This window comes from Limulus polyphemus, unplaced genomic scaffold (assembly GCF_000517525.1).
Source record: "Limulus polyphemus unplaced genomic scaffold, Limulus_polyphemus-2.1.2 Scaffold1603, whole genome shotgun sequence".
NCBI classification, from domain to species: domain Eukaryota; kingdom Metazoa; phylum Arthropoda; class Merostomata; order Xiphosura; family Limulidae; genus Limulus; species Limulus polyphemus.
The window spans coordinates 108,909-129,141 of NW_013667213.1; the positions used below are offsets into that span (position 1 = coordinate 108,909).

Consider the following 20,233-nt stretch of genomic DNA (forward strand, 5'->3'; position numbering starts at 1 on the left):
CATTTCTTTTGCTTTTAAGGTTCTATTTCTTTAAAAGAAGTATTTCTTTGCTAAGGGTCGCTTGCCCGTCCACTCGGCATTGCTCTTTTGCGCTTGACTCGCGAACTGCGTTCTTTCTTATATTTTTTTCTTTTTTATGAACACTATCCTTGGAGTTTAAAAACTATATGTAACCTGCTCAAGAGTCAGATCTTCTTGCAGCCTATTTATCCATGCCCCAGGTGGACGTACTTCCAATGTCGTCTATCAAGAGGCTCTTCGGTAAATAAAACTAATAATTTCACAGATGTGTGATACACTACAAACACACAAGTACAACTCATCACAATTTGACATTTTCCGTTTTTTCTAAGTGACTCAGTTAACACATGGTCCACAGTATCTTTTGTTAACTTATATTTAATTGTTATAATAATGTACAATAAAAAATGTAAAATGTAATGTAAATAATGTACAAGTAATTTGTTTGTTAATTGTTAAATGAATGTATTATTTATACACACAACCCCTATGTGTATAACGGGTACACAGCTAGTATTATATATGCAAAGAGGAGGACAGTACATCATCTACTCCTGCAGAACACCACCACCACCACCCTAGTCTGCACTGAATGGTTATAGTCATCTTTGTGTGGAACCCATTCAGGAGGGTGCCTCCATGGTCAACCAACCCAGTGGCTTGGAACTGGAAAGTGGTAAGGACTCCCATACTCCACTAGACGAAAGAAGGGTGAAAAGGTGGTGGAGAGTCCAGAGGAATGTCATAACCTGAGCCAGTGCAATGGGTAACCATGAAACCCTATTTTGAAAAACATATAATACAGAGCTTTTCGCTACAGGCATGGCAGGGATGGGCAGCTATCCCTTTCTGCTTTACCCATGCAGCCCATGGGTGGTACGGTCTAGAACATGCATGTTTATGAAACAAAATATTGCAAAGTTATTCACCTATAAGCAATCTTTTGGAACACCCCATCTCAATGGTGAGCATTGCAAAGCCATGGAATATAAAGGACAAGTCAACATGGCTGTACAGTGCGGATTTCAAGTTAAAGAATACATTGTCGGGCACCACTCACCACAGAGCGGGATCCATATAATGAAGGCTCCAAGAATGAAAAAAAAAGGCCTCTGAAAAGAAAAGAAAGTATGAATAGAAACTTACCAGTCAGAGTCACACTGGAGCCTGAAGAATGGCCACAGGTGGGGACAAGGCATGCTAATCCCATCACTTAATTGTGAGGCAAATTGATCAGCATGAACCCGAACATCAGGGGAAAAAACCAAAGAGGGATGGGAAGATTGGTCATGTAGTAATGAAGGACGTAGCTCATAAGAAATAGGAGAAAAGGATAAAATGTCACATACCTGAGAAACAAAATCCAAAAAGACTGAGTTAGGCCTAACTAATTCCTCTGGTGGGGGATGGGAAGGTATGGCAAAACCAGCAGGTGGAAATAAATGATCCAACCCCTTGTCAGTCTGAACAGGTTCCACCTTTTTGGGAGTAACCAGGGCAAGGTCTAGGAACAAAGGCTGGCCTATGTAATGTTCAATCTCCTGGCAGATAAATCTACCATTGGGTCGACCACACCTGAGGCCTGAGAAAGAAAGTTAGTCACTGATGTGACCCACAAAGTGGTACCATGAGCTTCAGAATTCATTGTGAAGAAGAGTCCACCAAATGTGAGCAGTGGAAAAGAGTAATGCGACTGGAACTAACAGATAAAAATTTTGAAAGTGAAAAAAACTGTGTGAATAAAAACTAAATCAATTAAAGAAAACCACTTTGTGAGGAAACTTAAGCTGAACGTGAATCTGTAAACAAAGAAGAAGCAAGTCCAAACACAAATGCTGCCAAACAAGAAGTGATAGTTCGGTAGAGGAGTATAGAGTAGAAGAAATCTGACCAAAACATTTTATTTTCTACAAAAACAGTAAGTTAGAATAATAGGGTAAGCCACATAAAGGTGTGATAAAAAAAAAAGTTATACAAAAGGAGCAAAAATCTGTGGAGATGTAATGTAAAAGCATATAATTTAAACAAAAAAATAGTTTGGGAAAACTGGATCCCTTTTATATTCATGTTGCTATTTGTTCCACTTCTAACAAAAATGAGACCAAGTACATACAATATTCTATAATTATGAAGGGGGTTCCTTATACAGTGGCTTGTTGGTGTATTTACATTAAACTAATAGTTTATGTTCATTTATAAACTCTATTAGACTAATTGCAACAATTGTTTTCTCTTTTCAAAAATGTTTACTGCTTTTCATTAAAAAGTTTTTATTCCATAAGTTAGTCCATTTAAGAGCTCAGACTATGATACTATAAAATAGCAAGAAGGAAAATGATAAAAACAGCAATATTTATTACCACTCTTTGAATGCATATTTCTTTTATAACAAATATGATACATTTTCCCTATCAGCACGGATACCCTTTACTGTGCATGACACAAGGTTTTAGTGTCTTACTTTTAAAATTTTATTAAACTACTTTCTGTTTATATTATACCAATTAGAATAGCATAAAATCTTAGCTAATAATCCATATCTTAATAGTATTCAAGTTTTAAGTTCTTAATTCTAAAAGGAAATACATAAAAAAATCCTGAATTTCCACTAGTGTAACACACATGACAAATTTTGTCTTAGCATGTCATCATCCCTATTTTATCCATCACCCCTCGAAAATGTACGAAATTAAACGTAAAATGCTCTCTATAAAATCGTTATTGCTCAAACAGCCCATAATTTTTATGGTCTTCAATTTTGTTTTGTTACAGAGCTATCAAAGAGAAAATCAGACCCCTCCTGCCACACCCACCTATCACATCCTCTCTTTCACAATTGGTTGATAGTTCTCTCTTACGTTTCATTATATATTAACCAATAAAAAGTCAAGGTTTTCATCTATAAAATGGTGTATTGTATAACATTGTGTTTTGAACAAATAACCGTCAAAGTTACTCTGAGTAGCAACAGCGTTCCCATGGGAAAGTTAATGACTAGATTGGATGAATTTCTAATGGCTCTTGTCACATAATTAGAAAGCCAGGGAAATTTCTAGAAGTAAGTGAATTTGTCTACTTTTTGCATGTTAGTAGTATATATTCTTTGGTGTATTATTTAATTAAATGAAAAATTTTAAGTGCTTTACTATAATCACTAAACAAAAATCAGGCTTAACTCTCATCCACAATCAAGGGCAAGAAAAAGATTGGGTAAGTTCTTTATTTCTTGTTTTTCATATTTATTCTTTATTTATTATTATAAAAGCAACTAAAATTAAAAGTACGGATCTTTTAAAGTTATTTAAGACTAGAATAGGTAAAATAAGTAATAATAATAATATAATTAAAATTGTAAGCATGTTCATGTAGCATGCACGCGAGCAGCTCGTGGGTGAAGTAATTCGATAGCGTAATGTGAGCTGCACATTCCCCGAGTGATTTACAACTTATGATGGCATGGCTATCAGATAGACACGGTTCAAAGGGCAATAAAACAGTAAAATTTAATCATAAATACATGTATAATGTTACCAACTTAGAGTTACTTAGGATAAACGAATGTAGTTACAATTTAAAGTCACACTAGAAAGAAAAGAAGGTTAATTTAGGTTTATTTCGATTTTTTGGGGTGGTTACGAGGTCGGTCGAATTGACCAATCCCGTTTTGAGATTAGGGTAGATAAAATAACATATAAACTAGAGATTTAGTAAAAAAAAACGTTTGAAATGCATTTAGGAGGTTTTAGGGATTACTCAAAGGCATTTTGAGATGGCGAAAAGTATTTCTAATTTTAACATGAAAATCACTTTGCACACACACTATTCAAAACAAATACTCAATATATTCATGGACTAAACTTTATTTTATTTTATTAAAAGTACTTCACTAAGAAATATGACTTTTTGTATGTGAAAGACTTGTAATATTAACAGAAAGACTGCCAAAGTTCGTGAAGATATACCCAATATAGAGTTATAAGTATTAAATTTATGTCAACTTTAAACAAGTACAGAAGGTCACGTGACTCAGTCCCAGGGACCGAGCCCATGTCGAAAGAGTTTTAATATGATGGAAGAGTTAGTACAAAGAATCACCTAAAACTCAAGAGCTTTCAAATAGTTGATTTTTCTTCTTCGGGGGTTAAAAAAGAATAGTTATACCTCTTAAAATGGTGTAGTATTTCAGCATTAATTAAAAGTAAGAGTCCATCCAAGTTTCAGGGGAAACTACCAACACTGATGTCTTTTAGACCACTACAGCATTCCCCAATTCAAGTCTCCACATCCTAGTAGGCCCTCATGTGATCTCTTTTAACTCAGTGTAGAGCAGTTTCAATATTAATATTATAAAAAAAAATCTTACTATATGTGCTACAGTTGCCAAATCCTAGTTCACATCAATATCTACCAGTGGATTTTTTTTCTGCCAGTCTTCCTTTGTTTACTATATGCTTTACCACTTCAACAAGGATAAGAGCAGCAATAACTTTACTACTTTTTGATTTTTTATTTCTTTTAATCTAAAACAGATCAATCTGCCATTTTAAATGTGATGCGAAGGTGTTTAGTTTTATTTCAAAACATAAGAACAGTGGCAGTACAGCATTTTGAAGAGCTGTGGCAAAACCCCAGATCTGGCTGAAGGTTCAGGCCTTTATATGGACATGGTAGTATTATGTTATCTTTCTAATTAAGGTGGAGTCAATACTGTGCCTCTAGGTACATCTCGATAAATTTATTCAAAAATAATTCCTTCTAAGAATGTTTTAACATTACAAGTGTACATGACATGCATTATGTTATATACTGCTCAATGAAGAAGATGTACGCATAAGGATTTCAGAGTGCGTTCAGATTTAAAATTATTCTATATACTTTCTGATAAAATATTCTTTTCCAATGACCTTATTTTGAAAACAAGTGTGTGTTAGTAACTGACAAGCTGAAGTTTTTACTTTACATTCCTTACAAAAATGGATTAAATAAACTACAGTGTGGTTTATGGGTTTGGTTAGAAAATATAAATATGATTCACTTTGTATTAATAGGCTCACCAGAAGTTAAAATGTTTGAAATTTCATACCTGTCACAACTACCCCCAGCAAGTTACTTAATGTAATTTAGCAAGATCTAAATCTGCAAACAGAAACATTACACATTAAAGCACATCACAAACATGAAATTGGTTATTTTTATTTTTAAAATATTGACTCATTCACACACAATTGAAAAATTAAAAACATGCAGGCAAGTATCCAAAACAGATATATCTGTATGCCAGTAGTACAATTATATGTAACCTGACTGTTGTTATCTATTATAGTAGTAGAGAACTTGTGACCTAGCCTGATGACTGAAAACTGATTCCAGTGTTTCTGGTGCAAGACTATGAATACAAATTTAGAATATAAGTGTGGTGGAAACTTTGTATTGATCTTGATTATGTCACATGTGCTCATATGTTTGACAAATAACTCCTCACAGGGTTTCATCAATTGTTTTTAAATCAATAGTTACTTTTGACCATTGGTCTGCATCAGCACTATATTTTACTAATTGACTTTGAAAGACCTCTTGTTTAAAAATCAATAAACCCTACCTTTATCACAAATGGTAATAAAATTAAATAGGCTCATTTCTAACTAAGAGAAAATATCTTTTCTTTTTTAATCTTACCTGTTTTTCAAAAGTCTTAATTCTCTTTTTCGAGATAGTTCTTCTGCATGTTGTTCTTGAGATTTGACAGAAGAAGCTGTTGCCATAACTACACCTTGTGAAAGTCCAGATGTAGGACTACTTGGTGCAGCCCTAATCTGATAAGTTTGAAGGTCCATCCCGGAAACAGAAACTGAATAATGTAAGAATTGTAATAATTTTAATTTCAATCAGTATTGTGGGAGAATTATTAAAAGTAAAAATAAAAAAAAAGATGTTGAAGACTGAATGCTTCTGAACAGAAGTTTCTTCTTTACCAGAAGAAAAAATTCAACAAATTTTAAAAACAAGAAATTGTAGTGCAGACTGAAAAGCATCAAAGTGGCAAAGCATAATATTAAACTGCAAGATAACATAGAAGAAATGCAATATAAAAATGTAGTATCAAAAACCAATTTAGAAAATAACTGCATTAAGAAAATAAACTTATGAAAAGTGGTTAACTGGAAATTCAAATATTAATTTAAAATAAAAAATACATTTACATACACACACACACACACACATACATTTAAACAAACACATGTACTAAGTGAGTCAATAGAAGTTGTGGAATATCAACAATCTGCTGACAAAGGGTATTTAGGCAAAGTGGAAGCCACTTGTTACTTGATATGGCCTTTAGGGAATTTGGTATATGTTGGTTTGCATAAATTTATAATTCACTTGGTATTAAAGCAAAATATTTTCAATTTAAAAAATTATGCAAATTTATATGAAACCCATAAGGAAAATAATGTTTCTGAGACAGTAACATTGTGTGCTACAACTTTTATTTTGACACATTTTACCTCAGACTGATAGTTTCAGAGATAGCATTTAACTGACCTTGACATCATTTCATCAACAGATTTTAGATATTCCACACTAATTCACAACAATAGAGAAAATCAGGACTTTTGACTCACACTGTATATGAATGATATTCAAACACATAAAAGGTAATATAATGTAAATAACTTTTGAGACTGCAAAAAATACATGGTTAGAAAATGCCAATAGTGTGGTCCAGCAGTTTTTAACTGGTTTTTTAAGTCCACCCTCTTTCATTCCAGGTGTGAAATCCCCCAGTGGCATAGTATTATGTCTGCTGACTTATAATGCTAGAAATCAGGTTTCGATACCCGTAGTGGGCACAGCACCAAGGCACAGATAACTCATTGTGTAGCTTAACTACAAACAAACCAGATGTGAAAATGTGACCTTTCATTCTTTACCTCACTCCTATGATATTTCACTAGACACACCTGGTAACATTTAATGCATACGAGTGTCAAATTTTATAAAATGTGCAATACAAGAAGTTATTCTCACATGATTTCCTTTGGTTTTATTAATTTTCTATAAACATTAACTGAACATTTGGCATCCAACAGAAGGACAGACCTTTCACCAAACACATTAAACATCTGCCAATTAATAGTGGGAAAGAAGTTTAATTGAACATTAACACTAAATCAAATGAACATTTATAACTCATATGAAAAAGAAATAACTAACAATCTGGCAACTGATACAGAGAAAAACATTTACCAAGTTGACAACTTGTACAGAGATAAACAATGTTTACAATTTACTAAGCTAACTGACAATGTGGCAAGATATATAGGAAGAAAAAACAAATAAAATTACTAATAATCTGAAAACTGATGGAGAGCAAAACAATCCACCCTATTAACTAACAGTAAGGCATTTAATAGCAAGCAGAAAATTACCAAGCTACCCAATAACTTAGTGAATGGTAGGGTGGAGGTAAAGGGAAGAAAGAATGCATTTTATCATGAAAGAAATTATCAATTTAGCTACTGACCTGGTACATAGAGCTGACCATCTGGACCTTGAGTATATTGCAGAATAGTTCCCGTGGATCCACTCCCTGTGCTTGCCATGCTGAGAGTTTGTATCCCTTGAAGCCCATCATCTTGAGAAGATGCTGCCATTTGAATTGCTGAAGCAGGGACCACTAATATATGACATAAATAGCTAAATCTACAATATTACCAGCTACTTGTACTTTCTAGATGCTAATATACATGTACATATCTACAAATGTTGTACAGGACCAAGAATGTTTAAGATGAAAAATAAACAGAATTATTTATGTTGTGAACTGAAAATTCTCATTTTACACATCAAAATAGTTACTATGCACGTGCTTTGGAAAATTTATCTAGGAAAGTGGTTTCCAAACTGTCTGGTGGCACGACCCTTTGCCCAAAAATATCATCTTTGCCATGACCTTACATTAAAAATTCTTTGAGAAATTGTAATAATTTTCTATTAATAAAATGGATTGGGATATGCAAACACACTAACTACTAAATTGTAAAAAAATCATTATGTTGGCTGAAACTTGTGGAAAGAGAACTGTGACTTAACACTTTTAATGTAAGCAATGCATTTGTTTCAGGAAGTAAAGTTGTACATTATTATCCATAGTTGTAGTTCTGTTTCCACATCGTTCAGAAGATTACATTCTTTTATCTTGTATTGCACAAGTAAGGAAAATCCTGGTTTACAGAGATATTAAAATGTGATGCTTTATGAGAATTGTCATAATTGTATTTATTTTCTTTTTATTACATAAAGTGTAATAAAATATCAAAATGTTTTTTCTTTTAACGTTTGCAAAAAATATTTTCCAGAGTGCATGCGACCCTATTCGAACCTTCCATGACACCACTGGGATCATGACTCACACTTCAGGAAACCCTGGTCTATAATATTACAGCAAACAAATTAATTTGTATTTACTTAAAATGAGTTATATGTAAACTACATCATGTCCTATGTACAACAGAAATTTTTTTCATAAAAAAAAAGAATTGCAAATAAAAGATTTTCTTTATTAATTTTGAAATGAAACATCTATCCGATATTCTTTTATTAATTTAAGTCTACCAAACTTCTCAGTTGAAGTTGTTATGTCATAAGCAGTATGGCATGATAATGCTGCAGAACATCTGTAGATAAGTGTTACCACACCTTTCCAATGTACAGCTGTTTAATGTATTTTGCCCTCACAAGCATATGTTTGTTATTTCTGTTATACACGTGTTTTAGGGAAATAAATAAGATAGATTAAGGGAGAGAAAATGTTGTTTCTTTCTGAACCCCTTACAATTGTATATTTTCATTGATTAACTACTTCCTAGAAGGTGTAATTTTATTTAAATACCTTTATTTTCAAATTTTCCCATTTCAATTATATAAGAATTCCAAAGTTAAGGCTTTGAAAATTATTTTGATTTGAATCTTTTTTAAATTTAATTTTTGATATACACATATTTCAGGGAAATAATTAACATAAGACAAAACCATATGCTAATATATCACTTTAGACATCAAGCAAAAAATCATCATCATCATGATTTGGAACTTGTAAACATACTAAATTCCACACAAATTCTATATCACAGGAAGAAGATATAGATCTATCCTGACATACATTCAACACATTTATAGAGTATACATCATGGGAAAGATTAGACTACACCAAGATGTAGAGTTGGGTCAGTTTGGTACTCACTTTGAATCATATTAAAACTAATTTTCCCACTTTGAAAAAGATACAAACTGGAATACATGACTGCACAGTAATATTGTATGACACACTAAACAAACGTCTCTCTAGTGCTTTAATTTTCATACAAAGTATACCTACTGTCTTAAGTATTATTAATCCAGTATTGGAATGCATCTAATACACAATCACCCCTTATCAATCAAATTATTTGATTCACTAGGTCTCAACCTTAACTTTTGAAGGCAACAGCAAATGATTTTTAGTGACTTTTTAACATCTAGCAAATTTGGGACTGTAACTGTGTCATAATTAATTATTTTATGTATTCAGTGTTAATATATTTATTCTATTCATATGCATAAATCTTCTATGTTGTTTCCTTTTTAAATATTTTTGAACATCAAATTTATTTTAATTACATGTAAGTGTTTTATTTTAACTATTTCATAAAAGTTAAAAGATGCCAATTTTGGTGGAAACTGGTGTATTTAGGCCATGAGCACCTGAAAAAAAAGTCTATACTTTCACACTGCTGATGGCCACCTAACACTAAACTTATTAAAATTTATGGTTTAAATGCAGAAATGCTGCCAAAAAAGTTAAAAGCCAACAGGCCTAATCACTGACAAATTAAGACAAATGTGTTAAAAAAAACATCTGCAGTTTATATTATTTCAATTTTATTATTACTTCCAATGAGTAACGAGTTGAGCACAGTATTTCTAATCACACTGCTAGCAAAATTCTAATACAAAGGCTGGATGGAGTAAGTCTAGCCAGCTGGCCCAAGTCCTGATTGCTTTGGTAACCAATCAAATTAGCTGATGTTGCAGACTAGCTATTCCCATTTTCTGATACTTAACCTGGGTATGTCATGCAGCTCAAATGAGGCATGTGAAATAATCTTGTTAATTACAGTTATAGTAACCTTCTGTACTAAGAATATGACAATATAAGTAACTGAAATGCACGTATCACGAGTGTACTGATACCCAACAGTAAAAATCTGTGAATATTACCCCTGAAATAAGTACTAAAAATTTTTTTCTAGTGCCTTCTAAGATTTACTAGTAAAACTGCAACATAAAGCAGAATTTGACAGTATTATTTCCAAGCCTTGTTCTCATACTTTACACTTTGAGTCTGCAGCTGATATTTTCCTCTGTGTTAGCCCTTAAATTACTATCCTATTTTATAGCATTCATTACCCATGGGTCCAAATATTGTATCACATTGAGTAATTTTGTGTTTTTTCCTCTTACATCATTCAGTGTAAAGCCAAAACAAAAGGCTAATATTGTATGCAAAATACATATGGTACTCCAGCAATAATTCCTGGGATTAACTTTGATGTTGGTGGTACGTTTGTTTACATTATTCATGTATGACTCATATTAGAGATTTTGGAAAAAAACAACTTATGTATCCACAGACAACTTGATGAATACAAAGTTTAGAAAAATGTACTTATAAAGCCAATGAGGCCCAATGGACCCATTTGTAATTCTAGAATTAAAGTGAAATCAACACTTCTGCTCGGAGCATGGGAAAGAAATCTTGGGCCCTGGTGCTTCTCCTCATTCTCTCTTACCCCCTGCCCTCCCCTCAATCATGTATATTAATTTTTCCCCTTACACGACTCACCAAAATGCAGCATTAGCATATAAATGCTACTTTTTTGAGAGGAGGAGGACTTTTCAGTATTGTATGTGTGTGTGGAAAATATTTGCTTAAGTCTGGGCCCCCCAAAGGCGTGGCCTTAGTGATTTGCCCATGGTACACCCCCATCTCCTGAACCCTACTACTACTACATAACATGGTTGTTAGTCATTACTTGTGTAGTAAGTTGTAGACAGCTAGTTTTGATCTTCTTTTTCTTTCAACTAAATAAAGAACTAAAACTATTCCTATATCCAGTTTTATTTTAATATCACACAGTTTTGTGCTCCGAACAGTAATGATAGTTCTTTATTTTACTTGTATATGTGTACATGTATGGTTAAAAGTTACAAACGTTTGAAGCCAGGGAACCATCAATCAAATTAAAATAAAGAGCCTACTTCTGTGTTTCAAAACTCATTCAATTTATATGAAAAAAAGGCAGTGAAACTTAAGACTAGAGTTTGTAAATAAAAAGTATAATATTAAGTAACTATTAAACATTATGTATGTTCATAAAGAAATTGGATTATATTTCCTATAGGCCAACCATATAAGGTTTAAGCCAACAAACATATTATATATTCACCTATGGTGCTGAGAATGTGAGAAATCATCCAACACTTTATTTTTACTTAATTTCTGCAAAGATGCATTTCCTCTAATGGAATTTGCACTCCATCATAAAAATTCAGCAAAATATCGATGTGATATTACAAATACAATGGTGTATAACTGTCCTAAAGACATTTGCTTTCTGGAAGTATTGTCCGTGCAGATCGTTCTTGAGAGCAACAACAACAAAAAAAGTGAGTCACAGAGTGCTAGTTCAAGACCATAAGTGGGACAGGAAAACCTATCATCTAAACTTTTCAGCTGAAGGTGTTATGGCTTAACTCTTTCACTGCCATGTGCACATGCACATCCCCTATACAGCACTGTTACCAGCAGGGATGTCACAAGCTAATGAGAAGATTCAGGGTTAGGACACCAAAAAGCAACTACTACTTAAAATGCTTAAAGCATAATTGCAATGTAATATATTACAGTCTTAAAAGACGATTCAGGGCACTATGAAATATATCCAAGGCTTGGGCCTTGTGATACCCCTGGTAATAAGCACATATATAGGGACACACAACATAAGTTTTTGCTTTAAAAAAGTATAATATTATGTAAATGTTTTGAAAAACAGGGATATGCATTAAAATCAATAATAATTGAAAAAAATCCTAGATGATGCATATTAATTTGCAAATTTTGGAAAAAAATGTGTGAATTATTATTTTATTTAATACTTGTTATAATTGAAGAACATAATTATCTGTCAAATATTTCAGACAATTACATCTAAAAATCATGTTGATATAACAAGTAATAAGTGAGTTATAAATAATTATACAAAACCACATATCTTTCTGTATTTATCTAAAAATAAATTTGGTACTGGCAGAGTTATTTATCTATAAATGTTTCAGAAGAACTTTTTTATGCAGCAAATGGATATCAACCTGTTTATATTTAGTAATTAACCAATATCCAATTTATGATACAAGGCTTGACATTAATGCTAGCCCGATATCCTGAGGCAAGTAAGAAACACATTCAGGCTTGTTATTGACACAACATATAAGTCTGAATAGATTAGCAGCTTAAAAATATTGAGTATGTTTTATATTTTTAACTTTTTTGTTACTTTTTGACAGCAAAACTGAGATATATATTTCTCTAGTTTGACATGCTCAATTTTTCTTTCCAAAAACAAAAAAAAAGAGAAGTAATTTAAAAACTAATCAGAAAATTAATTTTTTCCTCATTAGTACACTGCTCAGTTTTTTGTTTTAAATACTCTACAATTGCAATATCGTAACAATTCAAATCATCTTTTGATATATATGTATGTTATCCTCACAATATTTAATCTTATTATTTAGATTTTGAATATTTTAATGCTTCTGTAGTGCATTTGTGGCAGGTAAGTCTTGAAAAAAAAATACAGTGTGAATAGCCCTGAGATAATTACATACTATGATCACTAATCCAAATGGGTTAGAGGCTTAGAAAGTTAATGTAGTAGAGAAAATTTTATTTCTTCCTGAACTCTCTTGTATATATATGTGCGTGTGTGTGATATATATTATACATCACTTCCTATATACACACAATTTAGTAACGGTAATAATATCCGACACAGAACTACTAGTACAAGCAAATTATTCTTATTTCCACTGTAACTGTAAAGTTGTTTTATGTCCTTAATTATCTAAAAACGTTATAAATGTTTGGATAGAAAATTTTTAAATACACACAACCAAAATAATTATTTAAAACATACAAGATTTAACTGAATTACTCCAGACTGTACATTTCTTAGAAGGTTCTTTTGAACATCTTTTAAACATTATGTATCCAGAACTTAGTGTCAGAAATTGCATTTTGTTTGAGAAGTGAAAATTGTCAAAATGCAAATAATCATTGAAGACTGTCCTTAAATGATCTCTGGCACGTTTGTTTTTACAACTCTACATTCTTCTGCAATAACTTATTACACAGATTTAGAAACATAATGGGTTTCATTATTATGCTGTAGAAATTTGGAGCTGACAATTCAAGTAAATACAATAAGTGTAAAGGCTCATTGCAATTTCCAAAACAAAACATTATCCTCCATTAAATACTTGTATAAAAACTACAATGAAACTGAATAAAATTACGTGTAATTTGCTAAACTCATTTTTAAGTTTGAATAAAGGTGTTACCAATGCTCCAATTTTTGTACCTTTCAGTAATCCAGCTGTTCCTTGGTACTGAGTCCCAGCTACTGTTAATGATTGACCTAAATGACTAATATTAGTGGTGGACCTCTGGCTGTTTTCTTCTTCACTTTTACTTTCTTCTCTTTTTGAAAGATTTATTTCCCCTTCTAATGCAGGGATTTCTACTTGGGGCTCAGTGAGTGACAGTTCTTTCAAGATTTTGTGGTAGGAAGGTTGTCGAGTTAAATTTTCTTGTCTTTTTTTTAACTCTTCCCCTTGTGTTGCAACTGCTACAAAGCCACTGTCACCATCTCCAAAACTTTTGGATGAAGTTAATATCTGAAGAAAAAAAATATGATTAATGTATACGAAATAAAACTGTGCTTAGAAAGCATCAAGAACATTCTGCTAAGTTTTTTGCATGTGATGACAGAGCAACCAATTTTTTTATATAATAATTCAGAGAGACTTTCTCATTCACTAATGATTATGCATGGCTAGACCGACATTTGCAAACCCAAGCTAGAAAAACTTATGTCTTACCAATATTACTGACAAGGAGTATTCCAGTACTGCAGGGTTATACATACATTTTTGCTCTAATATTTGATAATTTGAACTAGATTTATTTCCCCTTTTCATGCAGGCATTGCTACTTGGGACTCAGGAAGTGACAGTTCTTTCAAAATTTTGTGATGAGAGGATTCTCAAATTAAATTTTGTCTTTTATTTTTTTTAAAAAATCTTCTCTTTGTGTTGCATTTACTGCAAAGTACTGTAACCATCTCCAAAAACTTTTTGATGAAGTTAATATCTGGAGAAAAAAATTCTATTTTAATTCTAACTTAATTTAAGGAGAGTGTATAACAGACTATTACATTCTTTAGAAACTTACCCAAGCTGTCACTGTATGTTCGTTTCCCATTTATGCGTAAAGATACTTACATTTCGAGGACAAATATTTTGAAGTGTGTTTCAATGTGTTTAGTTCTAAAATCAATGTTAAGAATAGAGAACTTTTCAAGATGAAATTATATAAGATAAACCAAGTGTCACTTGAAGAAACTTATAAAAGAGCACCTGAAACCTAGATCTGGTAATTCTTAAAACATCTACAGACACCTTACCCGAGAATGTGATGGGTTTGCAAGTGAAGAGGCTTTTAGTACAATATATAGTTCCAATAATTAACAAGATGTAAGAAGTAAAGAAGGCCCATAGATAAAGAAAAATATTTTTCTTCATTATTAAATTGTGCATTATCTTTTTTACCAATTATTCATCAGGTTTATCAAATGTGACTAACTGAATTGATATGATTCATATCTGCTGTAAACAGATAAAAAAGTTCAATATTAAAAGTAAACTTTTAGCAATAATTCAGAACAGAACTAAAACAAATAAATATTACTTACAAATTCAGTTTGTTTTTTACTGAAAAAATCTCTATGTGAATTAAAGTCTGTTAGTCATTTTGCTATTGTATGCTACATTTCTTTAATACATTACTAAGTATCAAGACACATGTTGATTACTTAAATAACAATTATAGTACTTTGGCACTTGTGTATAAAGTTAAAATCATAAATAATATTCAACGTTAAACTGGTACACAATTAAAAACATTTTATTTAGGCCAATCTTTGGCCTTCAAAAAGTTGACAACTCTACATGTTTCAACGTTACAACGTCATCAACGTCGAAACATGTAGAGTTTTAACTTTTTGAAGGCCACAGATAGGCCTAAATAAAATGTTTTTAATTGTGTACCAGTTTAACGTTGAATATTATTTATGATTTTAACTTTAATAACAATCGTATCAGGTAACACACAATAAGGTCAGTTACAATTCCATACAATTGACAGGTATACCTAAAGTTTTCTGATATTTTGGTTTTAGGGTGTTATTCCCTAGAATTAACCATTCACTTGCCTAAGAAAACATACTACATAGTTGATCTTTTTCTCACCGAAAATGACACCAAACAGTGGGTTATTGTTTTGAATCCTTTTCCCTTGCAGTATTACAGATGCATAATTTTAGCCATAGACAGAAAATAGGAAATCTATTTATATGGCCACTTTTGAAACTACTTGAAAATATCCCAAAATTCACTATCTTTTCTTTTTTCTGTCACCACCATATCATTAGATCTAAGATACAATACAATATTTTTCACTTTATATGACTGGCTTTATACTGATTTAGCTAAGAAATAATGATTAACATTAACGAAAAGAAAAATGCTGTAAAACAGTTAAAAAAAAAAAGTCCACAAAGAGCATCATATAAATGAATTCTTTGGTATGTATCTTTCAACTTAAGCTTGCTAAATAAAAACTACAACCAATGTCAAGGATGGAACTAAATTATATTCTAAATCAATATCCTCAAGCCTAATGAAATTACCAGAAAAAAAGAAGGTAAAGCAAGTAAAACGTAGAGATACGAGTACACAGAAAAATCAGATAAAGTACCCTTATTTATATTAGTTTCTGTCAGTAACTTTCCCAGCTAAGATAACCATACGTTTATGTTTCTAGACAAATATTTTTGTTTGTCTGTTCACCAATATGACATCTTATGCACACAGTATGTTAAACACACATGTCAGAAACCTCTATGTTTAACCTCCTTGACAGTTAACCTGAGATAGTCTTGAGGTGAAGAAGCTGAACTAAAATTATTCACCCCGAGACAATCTCAGGGTAAACTTTACTTTCTGATTCTGCAGCATTTAGCTACTGTCATCTACAGCTATTTGACACCACTAAACACAACAGGTAGAGTCAGTATACACACTTGAGCTCTTCTGTCCTTCTTGCAACTTTAAGGACTACTACATCAAATTCAAATTCTAATCACTAGATCCAGATTACAGGTATATAAATATCAAGGTTTTTCTTTTTAAATTTGCAGGAATTTATATCAAATTATTTTCCTGCTTCTAGAATTATCAAACCAAAGAATTGCTGATTATTGCAGTTTATGTAAATCCATTTTATTTTTTCATATAAGCAGTACAGTGCAGACACAAATACAGTATTTATAGAAAAGAGGGAGGGGTTCTAGCTGGAAAAAAAGGTATAGGTGGGTTTTTCTAGGTCAATTTTGCCATTTTTCCTTAATTTTTTAGAAAACATTCTCCTAAAAAAAGGGGGTGGGGTGGATCCTCCTCCCCCTGTATCTACCCCTGCAGTGCATTCAAGAAAAATATAAGTGGTTGTTACTTGTTTTGTTAATATACATAACTGGTAAATTTAATTTCATAATAAGGGAACTTATAATTTTGCAAAAAGAAAACATGACACATATAGTGTTAAAAATTCACAAATATAAGAATGCTAAGGAGGTTAAGGAATAATAGTTTGTAATTTTGAACAGTGGACCAGAAGGAAGGCAACCAGTTGGCAACACCCTTCACCTAAAGTGGCTGTTCTTAACTGAACAGTGAGATTGACTGTCACCCTTTTAACAAGCCCACAATTATAAGTCCAAAGATTGTTTGTTAGCACCATTTCTCAACTCCGAGACCCTTAATTAAATACACTAACCACCGAGGCATGCTTGGATATTTAGTTAAAGAATGGCACACTTTTGGGAATTGCTTTGTCATAAGTTCAATAATCTTAAAGTTAAAAAGATATATATTTTGTTAAGCCTTTCTAATTTTACAAGAAAGCATATATTTGATTATATCAACACCATTTTAGTCATTTTCAACAAGGTTAGCTAATATGTTTTACAATGGATCTACTATAATTATGTTAAAATAGAGAGAGTCAAGTTTACAATTACACTAGACATACTTACTGTCACCAAAACATTGGTAATCATCAAAAGTAGCTGTTTTGTTTTTCCACATGACAGTTTAAACATTTAAATAAACATGTCCATTACATACACACACACACAATGGAAAAATAAAAATGATTAATTTTGGAATACTTTGATCTAGAAACTAAAAGTAAATACCCTACTGATCAAATTTACATTGCAGTCTTCAGGTAACCAATACCTGAGAGGATCACTTACTTTGCTGGCAAACAATGCTAAGATACTCGAATGTGTAATCTAATCTTTGAAAAATAAACTGTTAGTATAGTACTTAGGATTCTTAAGTAAATATTTTAAACTTACTTTTCCTCAATGTAATTGTACCAAGAAATTTTAACTCTGTGATACAAGGTGTTTCTTTGTAGCTATTATAAGCACCACATGGTAATCAAGCAATCAATAATACTACTAACCAAATTTTGTTGGTCTTGAGCAAATAGCAAGACCTCTGATGGACTAAGTTTTACTAAAGTGAGGTCAAGTTGTAAATAAATAATAAATAAAAAAAAGAAAGAAGTTTAAGATAACAAAATATTTTTATTACCAAAGAAAGGTTTTAAAAACTTCCCACAGAGCTAGCTAATATTATCTGAAATTTAATTATTTGTCTTTTATGTCACCATTTGTGTTTACATTCTTTTCTTATGATCATACAACACTTAAAGTCATGTTTAGGTTTTCATTGGACATCAACATTTACATTTTCTTGTACTATAAGAAATACAACTAAAAGTTCTTAAAAACATTGTTTCCATGAAACAATTTGCTATTTAATACCAACAGAGCTTTTGTTAGCTAATACAGGTGACAAAATAATGTTTGGTCATGAACTACTACAACTTTCATATCTCATGATAAATTTACTCCCTTATTAACCTCCTAAACTTGGAAGTTCATTCCACAGATATTAGTGGCTGTTTTGGTCATCATAATATCTGAAAAATGATAAAAAGCAATAAAAATGCCTTTCAATGATAATTTGTATTAGAGCTTTCATTGTGCTTATCTGTTCACCTCTTTGTAGAGAAACCTTAATTTGAAAGTGAGCTTTTCTCCAGGAGTGTGACAAGATTTTTCCATTGCCTTCTTGCAAAGTAACTTCCCTGTAGAAGACCTGTTTGTAGTACTAAACTAGTCAATATACAATTGAAGAATGTCAAAAAGTTATGTTTATCATAGTCTCAGTTGCATTTGCAAGGTTGGAAGGTGTGATGTTTGGATAAAGTACAAACTTTGTGGATGCAATCACAATGGGTGTTACTGTTGAACTAATCAAAAAACAGCAGAGCTTGTCCAAAAGTTATAATTTTTTTTACACAGAAAATATATTTGTGATAGATACTTACCCCCTCTCTCACAATAGCTTTCTTTTTATCTATTTCTGCTCTCTAATGCAACCAAAAAGAAAATTTCTCAATGGACACACTAGCATTTATACCCCTCAGTTCAAGCACAATAGGAGCCCAACACACACTCCCAGTTTAGCTGCATTACATTATGTGTACTTCACTTTTAAGATTAGGCAAACCAGAAAATATAAGAACACCAAAAGTGGGGAGGAAGAGAAGGAAGTGTGTAAGAAGAGGTAAGTATCTATTGGAAATCTATTTTCAGTGCAAAAAAATGATAATTTCTGATACAATACATACGTTCTCTCATGTAGTAGCTAGAATCCCACATTGCACAGGTGGAGGAACCGGTGCAATAGAGAAAACAGGAGACCTACTATGGAAAGCAACCATAGAGTCTCTAATAAGTGCACATGAATTGAAAGAAAGCACACATGAGGGGGACCACACCACTTCTGGAACAGGTACGCTTTTTACCATTGAAGTGTCATGAAAAAGGCATCATCATCATCAAGGACCAAATCGTTAATGAATGGCCTTGGAAAACAATGGAACAGGACTCTTCTCAACTCCAACTGAGCAGCCGATGTTCCAAGGTGAAGGACAGTACCGATTAACCAGAAAGGGTGTATACTATGGAGCGTGTATGGATCGGTATTATGATTAGGATGTCAAACATTTGCTCAACTGTAAGAACTTGACATCATACAGTCTTCAACCTGCAGCACGAGGCAGACAAAGTCCCCCAAGCTCAACCATAAGAGCAGAGAAAAGAAACATTCTGCAACTGGAATTACCAAAATGATGGGCTTCTACTGGACTCAACTGTAGGAACAGGGCACTGTCAACCTGAAACTGGTATTATGAGAAGAATCCAGTGGTGGCTGGTACAGCTTCTTCCCACATCAGACAATTGGAAAAATGCCCTAGAAGGGAGAAGAAGTGAAGGTATCAGCTTCTCCCTCTTCTCAATAGAGTGTAGGTATATGTAATGTAAAGGTAAGTATGCTAAACTTTGGAGGAAGCCTCCATGGTTCACCACTCCAGCAGCTAGGAACTGGAAAATGGCAAGGACTCACAAACTCCACTTACGGAATGGATGGGGTCAAAGAGTAGTGGGGAGTCCAGAAGAATGACACACAAAAGAAAGTGCAATGGGTAACCACAAAACCCTATTTTACAGAGCAAACAGTTCCCAATTTATTCAAACAAGGGAGTGGCAGAGATGGGCAGCAATCCTCTTCTGCTTAACTCATGATCGTCCATGGGTGTTGGTCCACCAAGTACACAACAGAATATAACATAAAATAGAAATATATATATATATATATATATATATACACCACTAGGTAAGCCACTTGAGGTCTT

General features: G+C 32.5%; 1 long non-coding RNA gene and 1 pseudogene across 1 annotated transcript; one reads left to right on the forward strand and one right to left on the reverse strand.

Moving 5' to 3' along the window:
* LOC106464266 overlaps window positions 1-20,233 on the reverse strand; it is a 92,480-nt pseudogene that overhangs the window by 8,338 nt on the left and 63,909 nt on the right.
* LOC106464272 lies at window positions 2,930-8,545 on the forward strand. The gene is made up of 3 exons (XR_001291120.1): window positions 2,930-3,079; window positions 5,736-5,878; window positions 8,382-8,545. It is a non-coding gene; the product is annotated as an uncharacterized LOC106464272 (long non-coding RNA).